This window comes from Thunnus albacares, chromosome 1, assembly GCF_914725855.1.
Source record: "Thunnus albacares chromosome 1, fThuAlb1.1, whole genome shotgun sequence".
Lineage (NCBI taxonomy): Eukaryota > Metazoa > Chordata > Actinopteri > Scombriformes > Scombridae > Thunnus > Thunnus albacares.
This window is the reverse complement of record NC_058106.1, coordinates 40641117-40652246: the sequence shown is the minus strand read 5'-3', so window position 1 is coordinate 40652246 and position 11130 is coordinate 40641117. Positions and strand designations below refer to the sequence as shown.

The 11130-nt window shown below is 37.6% G+C and overlaps 1 protein-coding gene across 1 annotated transcript in view; it reads right to left on the bottom strand.

Annotated features, from left to right (window-relative positions):
- Window positions 1–6406, bottom strand: part of LOC122986521 (NACHT, LRR and PYD domains-containing protein 3-like) — a 69520-nt gene extending 63114 nt beyond the window's left edge. The window contains exon 1 of the mRNA XM_044357840.1: window positions 6113–6406. The gene's annotated coding sequence lies outside the window, so the exon portion shown is untranslated. The remainder of the gene's footprint in view (window positions 1–6112) is intronic.
- Window positions 6407–11130: the final 4724 nt, after the last annotated feature.

Below are 11130 nucleotides of genomic sequence, written 5' to 3'. Positions count from 1 at the left end.
ACATATCCTTTTTATTTATAAGTTTATAATTAATTGACACCGCCGCCATGTCTGTAAGAAGGCGGAGTCAGTCCTATGAAAGTCTCCGTGTGTGATGCAACTGCTCAGCCCGCCATCACCTGAGTGCAGCCCCGTGTTGTAACGTTTAGTTACCCGAGTGTGTTGCAGCCAGTCTGTCAGTCATAAGTGGCCTGTGTTGTGTGCTGGACTGTGTGCATCCTTGATATGTAAGTGTGAATGCACTAATTATGTCAGACTCTCTCTAACAGGGGTTAGGGGCTCTCCGGGGCTCAGCCCGGCACAATCCGCTCTGCTCTGTCCCGCTCTCTCTCACACACACACACACACACACACACGCACACACACACACACACGCACACAAACACACACAAACACACACACACACACCTGCGTGGGATTGATGTCAGGTGGATAAAATGTTTTTTGGTTTTTGCTGTGTTTCTGTCGCCGTGCTCCACAGTGCATCGCTTTTCTTCTGTGTTCTCGCTCTGCTCCTACAGCGCTGAGTGCTGTCTGCTGCAGGTTATACACTGATTAGGTATAAGTTCCTGTTATGTTACTTCAAATGACTAATGATAATAATAACTATCACTTTATTGACTGTGACTGGGATGTAATTTTTTGTAGAATATTTTCATATGGTCATCTTGAGTTCTTTCATTTGTGTTGCTTCTTCAGGAGACATTCAGATCAATGCAGAGGACCAATTCAGCCTCCCCCACTAAGTTCTGTCAATGACTACACATCAGGTAAGCAGTTATATCAATCAGATTAATGTCAAGGTTTTAGAGGTTTATGCAGTACATGTTTTTGTGTCAAACTGTTGAGAAATATACAGGACATCTAGTAGCACTGATGTTACTATTAAAAAAGGGAGTTTGTCACTTGTTTAACATTTTAGTTTAAAAATGTAGTAAGAAGACACTGTCAAGAATTCCCTGATACTTAGGCCTAGTGGGGGTCAGTATAGGCCAGTGGGTCATCCATGATCTGCTGCAGCCCTAATAGAAGCACCAATATATGGGAGCATTCTTTTGTTAAATTATTACGTAGTTAAGGCGGGAAGCGTGTGTTGTCAAGCCAGCCGCCTTAAATATAAAGTGCTGAAACACTGTTATCCATCTAGAGCTCTCTATCTATCAGCATCTGATTCAAAACTCATGACTTCTCTTTACTTGTATGAAACAATTTCTTAATGTCTGTTCTTGTTTGTTGCACCGGGAAATAGCAGAGACCAGAGCACATGAAGACCTGAAGACACACAGTGTGAGGATCTACGTTTGCCATGAGCCAGATGCAGTGGAATCATAATCGAGGGAATCCCTGTGCTGAAATCTCCCGACAATCTGGCCAGAGGATGAATCTCCAGTACCCAGCGAGACTTCACAAAACCTTTGAGGTCTTTCAAAGACTGTTTGTTGGACTTGACACTCAAAACCGCCCAAAACCATCCCCCAGGTTCATGAGCCTCAAAAACAAGCTTCTAGCATAGACAGTCAAACGTGATTCAAATGACAAACATCCCTGCAGATTTTATCAGCTGTTTCCAATAAATGTTAATTAGGTGAGTTGTTCAAACTGGAAAGTGAAACCTGTCTGTTGTCTGCTGACAAAAAAGATAAAATTACTTAAATATTGTTATTAGAATTGTACTAATGACTTTAGTAAAATGAGTCCAAACACAAAGAGGGACAGAGAAGCAGAGTGAAGCTATTTCAACAATATTTCCAACACATGGAGGCTGTTAGCTCACTGTCATTCTTCATCCTCCCACCAGATGGAGCCAAAGTCAACAAAGCTTCAAATCTTACACATAGTGTCTGTAAGAACATTGATCAGATCATTTCAATGATTGAAAATGACTCTGCAGGCTGATGTGTGTTGTGGGTTTGTGTTAGTTGACGATGTATCATCTCTGGTTACAGAGATTGAAGTGCTGGGAGTCAGCAGATATCACAAACACAAACAGCTGATACATCAGTGAGCCCACTTTTCTGCCCTTTCTGTGCTCAAACTGATTATTAAAGTCAAACTGGATGAACATGAAGCATCTGATACTAATAGCCAACAGCTGTGTGTGATAACCTGTATTTTATGCATAATGATGACAGCCTGCAGGTGCTGCAGCTCTTCTACTCTGCTTCACTGTCTTAAAAATATATGATGTTTCAAAGACATCAAAGTCATGATTGAGCCCAAGCCTGAAGGAAACTGAGATGTATTATTTTGTCCATATCTTCCAGCCCTAACTTATGGATTATATAATAATAGTGTGAGTCAGAGAAAGCTGCCATCAGCTGCTGTACTTCTACTATCAGTCCACTAGATGGCGTCATGAAGCTGCAGTGAAGTGAAGAGCAGCACACATGATGCATGGAGGAGGATTTACATTCACTGACTCACACTGACTGAATTTCATTCATATTCAGTCAATTCAACACCAATAAACAACATGTCAATAGTTTCAGTTATCTATTAGTTGTCTTTGATGTTGTTGTCACATTAGTAGTGCACATGACGCACAAACACAAATGTATTAAATGATTAGAATCAGGGCTCATTTACTTTGATATGACTTCTTTTACAGTAAATACAAACTTGTTAAACAGCAGCAGATGTTAGATCTTAACTGCTGTCACACATTTAACAACACAGATAAAATGTCATTTGGTGTAAAGTGAAACTATTTTATAGCCTTTTTTAATTGAGTAGTTTAATTTGGATCAAATTGTGCATAAAGCCGACAGTGTTTTAATGTGGTGATGGTACACGTGAACTTCTGAGAGAAACTCAGTAGTTACAGATGAACTCTGATTACAAAGATATATGAAGCAATAAATACACACATCATCAGCCCCCTATGAAAGTCTCCGTGTGTGATGCAACTGCTCAGCCCGCCATCACCTGAGTGCAGCCCCGTGTTGTAACGTTTAGTTACCCGAGTGTGTTGCAGCCAGTCTGTCAGTCATAAGTGGCCTGTGTTGTGTGCTGGACTGTGTGCATCCTTAATATGTAAGTGTGAATGCACTAATTATGTCAGACTCTCTCTAACAGGGGTTAGGGGCTCTCTGGGGCTCAGCCCGGCACAATCCGCTCTGCTCTGTCCCGCTCTCTCTCACACACACACACACACACACACGCACACACACACACACACGCACACAAACACACACACACACACACACACACCTGCGTGGGATTGATGTCAGGTGGATAAAATGTTTTTTGGTTTTTGCTGTGTTTCTGTCGCCGTGCTCCACAGTGAATCACTTTTCTTCTGTGTTCTCGCTCTGCTCCTACAGCGCTGAGTGCTGTCTGCTGCAGGTTATACACTGATTAGGTATAAGTTCCTGATATGTTACTTCAAATGACTAATGATAATAATAACTATCACTTTATTGACTGTGACTGGGATGTAATTTTTTGTAGAATATTTTCATATGGTCATCTTGAGTTCTTTCATTTGTGTTGCTTCTTCAGGAGACATTCAGATCAATGCAGAGGACCAATTCAGCCTCCCCCACTAAGTTCTGTCAATGACTACACATCAGGTAAGCAGTTATATCAATCAGATTAATGTCAAGGTTTTAGAGGTTTATGCAGTACATGTTTTTGTGTCAAACTGTTGAGAAATATACAGGACATCTAGTAGCACTGATGTTACTATTAAAAAAGGGAGTTTGTCACTTGTTTCACATTTTAGTTTAAAAATGTAGTAAGAAGACACTGTCAAGAATTCCCTGATACTTAGGCCTAGTGGGGGTCAGTATAGGCCAGTGGGTCATCCATGATCTGCTGCAGCCCTAATAGAAGCACCAATATATGGGAGCATTCTTTTGTTAAATTATTACGTAGTTAAGGCGGGAGGCGTGTGTTGTCAAGCCAGCCGCCTTAAATATAAAGTGCTGAAACACTGTTATCCATCTAGAGCTCTCTATCTATCAGCATCTGATTCAAAACTCATGACTTCTCTTTACTTGTATGAAACAATTTCTTAATGTCTGTTCTTGTTTGTTGCACCGGGAAATAGCAGAGACCAGAGCACATGAAGACCTGAAGACACACAGTGTGAGGATCTACGTTTGCCATGAGCCAGATGCAGTGGAATCATAATCGAGGGAATCCCTGTGCTGAAATCTCCCGACAATCTGGCCAGAGGATGAATCTCCAGTACCCAGCGAGACTTCACAAAACCTTTGAGGTCTTTCAAAGACTGTTTGTTGGACTTGACACTCAAAACCGCCCAAAACCATCCCCCAGGTTCATGAGCCTCAAAAACAAGCTTCTAGCATAGACAGTCAAACGTGATTCAAATGACAAACATCCCTGCAGATTTTATCAGCTGTTTCCAATAAATGTTAATTAGGTGAGTTGTTCAAACTGTAAAGTGAAACCTGTCTGTTGTCTGCTGACAAAAAAGATAAAAATACGTAAATATTGTTATTAGAATTGCACTAATGACTTTAGTAAAATGAGTCCAAACACAAAGAGAAGCAGAGTGAAGCTATTTCAACAATATTTCCAACACATGGAGGCTGTTAGCTCACTGTCATTCTTCATCCTCCCACCAGATGGAGCCAAAGTCAACAAAGCTTCAAATCTTACACATAGTGTCTGTAAGAACATTGATCAGATCATTTCAATGATTGAAAATGACTCTGCAGGCTGATGTGTGTTGTGGGTTTGTGTTAGTTGACGATGTATCGTCTCTGGTTACAGAGAGTTGAAGTGCTGGGAGTCAGCAGATATCACAAACACAAACATCAGATACATCAGTGAGCCCACTTTTCTGCCCTTTCTGTGCTCAAACTGATAATTAAAGTCAAACTGGATGAACATGAAGCATCTGATACTAATAGTCAACAGCTGTGTGTGATAACCTGTATTTTATGCATAATGATGACAGCCTGCAGGTGCTGCAGCTCTTCTACTCTGCTTCACTGTCTTAAAAATATATGATGTTTCAAATCCATCAAAGTCATGATTGAGCCCAAGCCTGAAGGAAACTGAGATGTATTATTTTGTCCATATCTTCCAGCCCTAATTTATGGATTATATAATAATAGTGTGAGTCAGAGAAAGCTGCCATCAGCTGCTGTACTTCTACTATCAGTCCACTAGATGGCGTCATGAAGCTGCAGTGAAGTGAAGAGCAGCACACATGATGCATGGAGGAGGATTTACATTCACTGACTCACACTGACTGAATTTCATTCATATTCAGTCAATTCAACACCAATAAACAACGTGTCAATAGTTTCAGTTATCTATTAGTTCTCTTTGATGTTGTTGTCACATTAGTAGTGCACATGACGCACAAACACAAATGTATTAAATGATTAGAATCAGGGCTCATTTACTTTGATATGACTTCTTTTACAGTAAATACAAACTTGTTAAACAGCAGCAGATGTTAGATCTTAACTGCTGTCACACATTTAACAACACAGATAAAATGTCATTTGGTGTAAAGTGAAACTATTTTATAGCCTTTTTTAATTGAGTAGTTTAATTTGGATCAAATTGTGCATAAAGCCGACAGTGTTTTAATGTGGTGATGGTACACGTGAACTTCTGAGAGAAACTCAGTAGTTACAGATGAACTCTGATTACAAAGATATATGAAGCAATAAATACACACATCATCAGCTCCTGTCTAACTGCATATACCAGTAATAAGTCATTATAAAGCAAGAACAGAAGTGGACTGTATGCATGTTATTGTAGCAACATTGAACTTGATGACGTCCTCTGACTGTCCCTCCACATCAGTCAATACAATACATTTGATTTAAAGCTTCCACAGGAAACAGTAGCAGGCCTTTACTGTAGTGTCTGACTTTACGCTGCTGGAAACAACCTTAAAAAAGTAGATTTAGTTTGATTTGTGAGAGCTGAAGAAAGGAAATAATCATCAGCTGTTCATTAATATTGTTTGATTCCAGTAAATCAATCATTTAACAACATGTAGATTTATCTTCCAACATGAGAGTTCTCCAAACTTTCTGATGAAATAAAAACATCACACAGCAAGAAACAAACCCTGAAGTTACTAAAGAGAAAGTTCAACCATGAAACAAAGCAAACTTACAGTTAACATCCAAACTGCTGAAGACAAAGACTCTCCACTCCACGTCTGTCAGAAAAGTGTTTGCCACAGGTGAGCTGTTTCCTGGAACGAGTCAGAGCTCCACCTGTAGAGGAGGAGGGACAGGTAGGAAGACTCACAACATGATGACACTTTATGGATGTTTGTCACTCATTTATTCTTCATGTATTTGTAGATTTATTGTTGTATTGATGGTTTCTCAGTGTTTAACTGTGTGCTGTTAGAATAAATAACTCATCATGACGTTCATGTGAAGAGAAGCTGAACGTTACATTTAGATTCATCAGATTTACATGTGCGTGTGTGTGTTTGTGTGTATGTGTGTGTGTGTGTGTGTGTATATGTGTATATGTGTGTGTGTGAGTCTCAGTCAGAGTAAAGTTCAGATGTTGAAGTTTGATTAAAACATGAAACTTCCTCATGTGAACAAACAAACACTCAGCTGCTGTTTGAATGTTTGAAAGCTGGAGTTCATGAATCAGTGGACACTTTCTGAAAGTTCCCGGCTCACATCTTCTGACCTGTGCTGATGGTTTTGGTTTGGTCTGAACACACCGTTACACTATATTCAGTCCTGCAGCGTCACATCAGTAAAGCATATTTGACTGTTCAGTTGATGATTTGAATATGAAGGGAATAATGTGGACAGCAGGAAGTCAGTGGAGGAAAGAAGGACTTCCCAGTGACCTATCAGGGGAAAGAAGTCGATGTCAAAAACAACACTTACTCCCATCAAGTCCAGCTGTTTCCCATTAAAGTTACAACTAAAATACAAGAATCAACTCTAAACTTTATTCCAAACTTCAAGCTGCTGTCACACAACAATTATTAGCTCCAATAAAACTGAGTCACATGATGCTACAATTAAAAACTACTTCTAACAGCTGAATGAAATGAAAGACATCAATAAATAGTCTTTTACATAAAGTCTTGCAGAATGTCATCAGACTATATGAACGATAAATTGAAGACTAATAAGATTTTAGAGGTCAGTTCATGTTTTAATGCTTATTTATAAAATCTTCATGTATGTAAATAATCATGTTACAAAATGAGATTGTTTACAAGATATTCAACCTTTTTACATCAATATTCCAGAAACAATGTGACTATATTGTAAAGTTGAAATGTAGTTTTTAGAGCACAGCCATGAATACAGATCGTTCCAACAGGATCAATAAAATATACAACTATTCAAAAAAAGATGCTTTAATGATTCTGCATCAGAAATATTGAGCTGAATATTAAACTTGAGCTTAAAGAATTGATTAGATGGATTGAATGTGTTAATAGTTTTAAATGGACTTGTGTTGCAGCTGAAGTGGAGACAGAGCTGTCGACAGGATCACTGAGGAGCCTCAACACATCTTTATCTTTATTATTATCACATGTGACTCACTTATCATAACTGCAGGAATAATGATTGATTATTGATCAGGACAGTTAGAATGTGTCTAATATGTGCATTAAAGGTGGAGTATTACTCTTCATTGATGAAGCTTTGGCGCCCTCTGCTGGTGAAAAGATAAACTGCATGCTGTCAGTTTAATGAACACAGATTAGTATAAGTATATATAAGATATTCACACTGACATTATGACACATTTACTGCATTATTTTAGCACTAATGTATGTTTTATAGATTTATTATCAACATTTCCTGATCTGCAGGAACATGAAACACATCTGATCTGAGGTCAGAACTCATCCAGGAGTCGCTGAAGCCGATCGATCGATCGATCGATCCGTCACAACTTACTGACACGTTGTGATCGATCCCGTCAGAAACGTGATGACGTCACTCACTGTTGTTTTTTCTCAGAACTTTATTGAAGTGTTTGATAAACAAAGAGAACAAAGAGCGAAACAAGAGGAGCCACATAATCAAACAGCTTGATCGATTATTAAATGTTGATAGAAAGCAAAGAAACAACAGTGTGTGTTTGTGTCCTGTAGTTCCTGACATTATTTATATTAGAACAACTATAGATGTTAGTTTATTGATATGAAACGATGTGAAATAAAACACATAAGAACCTTCAAACAGTAACAAAGTCCACTGAGTGAGTTTCATCTGTCAGCTGCTGTTTCTGCTCAAATGGCGCCACCTGGTGGACACGAGCAGGAACTACAAGCAGAGCTGAGACACATTTTAAACTGCTGCAGCTTTTTTAAATCACTATTTGATCTTTTTATTTGTCTCCACTATATTTACACATTTATTGTTTAATAAAAGTCTTCAAAACTGAAATAAATCTAAATTTGAGATATTAAAATTAGAGATTTTCTGTTGACAAAAAGAGAAAAACATGTTTATTTGTGTGTAAACGTTTAATTATTCTCTATATTTTATTTATTTTTATAAACATATTGTACTTTTTCTCCTCCTGATTAAACACAAATAACATGTTTTTATTGTTTTCTTCTCTTTTTGGTCAAAAAAAAGTTTTTGATAATAAAAATGTAAAAAATAGATTAAAGAGTAAAACAAACAGAAATAAAATAACACAAATATTTTTATAAAGTAAAATAAATAAACAGAACATAGCCTCTTTCTGTTCTTTTTTATTTTTAATAAAAATGTAAAATCATCTTCCTCACATGTTAAATTTGTTTTCTCACTTTCTCTTGTTTCTTTAAATGAAAGAAATTTTATTTATATATTAAACCTGACAGGAATTAATATAATAAATAACAAAACTCTCAATAAAGGTGAAAAAATAAGATTTTTTTTTTAAAATCTCACATTATGTGAAAAGAATTTACTGTCAATAAAGTTTTATTCTATTTGAATATTTGCATGCTGCAGTTCAGTTTTCTGCCACCAGATGGCAGCAGGACATCAGACGCTGTTACTCCACAATGAAAACAGTGAATCGTATTTAAGCTTCAGTGCAGTTGGTTGAATGATTCAGTAGAACAGCTCGTTAATTAATTAAACATTTTCTACTAATGTGGAGTTTGTTTGGAGTTTTGTCAGCAACTTGTGTTGAGCTGCTAACATGGCAGAAGACCATTTCTGACCCATTAAAGTTTACTGGTGTGTAATGGACATTATGGCCTCCGGGGGGCGCCAGTGTAACAGCTGACGGCATTTTCTCTTTGCAACATTTAAACCCTCCATGTTTGCAAATCAATAATACTACATATAGATGTTTTTCTGAACGTGTCACTACCTAGAGTTTGGGACTTCATCTTTTATATTCAGAGACACTTTCAAATCTTAAATATCTTTTCTTTTGTGTGTATCAGCTTATATTTCATTTTAGCCTTAAACCGTCGTAGTGAGGACATTTCTGCATTATTTCAACTTCATTTCAATGTTAGACCAACAATACAAATGTAAATAATAAATAAAACGTATGATAACAATATAATAAAACGATATTAACAAAACCAACAGGAAAAAGACGATGAAGACAACAAAGATATAAATTTAAGAGCTGACAGTCATATTAAAAAGATATTTCCTTTAAAAACACATCAGGAGTTTGCTAATCAAAGATCCATGAAGACTGAAAGCAGCCTCACTTGTCGACCAATAAACCGTCAGCCGATCTCTGGTGGAGTTATTTTTGTGTTCTGTACATTACAGTACGAACATCAGTGTTATTGATCGGCTCGTGTGTTGAATTCCATACAGTGGCAGCTGGTGATAGAAATATGGGGGGACAAACTGAAGCAGCACTTCATGGCTCAGCAAAAAAAGAAAAGAAAAAGTAAACAAATCTAAAAACAACACAACACTGTAATGTTGCCTGAACACTTCTTGAACATAAAGTTTGTTCTTCTCAATGACTTTCTGGCTCAAGTCGGTCGGCCGAGTCTCTTTTCCACTGACGGTACGACCAAATATGCATTCAGCCTCTCCCGGGTGAGAAAGGTTTGAATCCTCTTCAAGGTTGAGAAGCAGCTCTCAGCTTCCACCGTGGTCATGGGTCATGGGTGTGGAGATGAAAAGGTCCACAGCACCACGACAGGCTTTGATGATGAGACTCAGCTGTCTTCAGCTCGCTTCCATCGAGCGTCGGATCGGCCTTCGTGCCGTTGCTCAGTGCATCTTCAGGAAACGCCCCGTCGTACTGTTCAAACCTGCCCCTGCAGCGAGCTGCCTCTGACTAGCTGGTCTGTCAAGGAGAAGTGTTGCCTTGTGTCCCGGTACGCTATCACAGACCTACAGAGACAAGAATGACAAAAATAACATGTAGAGACGACTAAACACTCATTTCGCCCACATCACCTAAAGCTACAACAGGCGACAGTCTAAATAAGGAGCTGAAGTCATTTTTACAGTCTATGAAGTCATAAAAACAGCAGGACCTTAATTTATAGAGCTGCTGCTGCCATCTGCTGGACAAAATGTCAACATGTGAACGCTGCACATCATTGCTTCAGTCTTGTAGTAAAGAATCCTGAAGTTAAAAACATCTTGAAATGAAATTCCCTCGTTGATCATATATCTGATGTAACAACTGTCTATTTAATGCTAAATACAATCTTCATAGAAAATCATCTGCAGCATCACTAATGATTCTCATTTATTCAAAAAAACATTTTAACTTTCAGAAAAAGTAAAAAAAAACAAGATGAAAAAAGACAAAAAAAACCTAAAATAAAACATGAAAACAGTAAAAGACGTCACGTAGTTACATAACAGACATTCAAACCTTCTAACACAAATAAAAATATATTTTTAACAAAAGTTTATTCAGTGTCGGTCCAGACTGAAATATCTCTACAACTATTAATTATAATAAAGAAGATAAAACTTTGTATTCATATTTATTATGAACGACAAATATTGATAAACATGTACAGAATATATCTACAGATTTGGATTATAATGAAAATGTTTTAAAGATTATAACGAGTTTAGTCTCATTATTAAAAGTCCTGCATGAAAAACCCTCCTGCAGTAAAAGTACATAAGTATTATGAGCTTGATGTAGTTAAAGTATTGCAGTAAAAGTACATAAGTATTATGAGCTTGATGTAAAGTA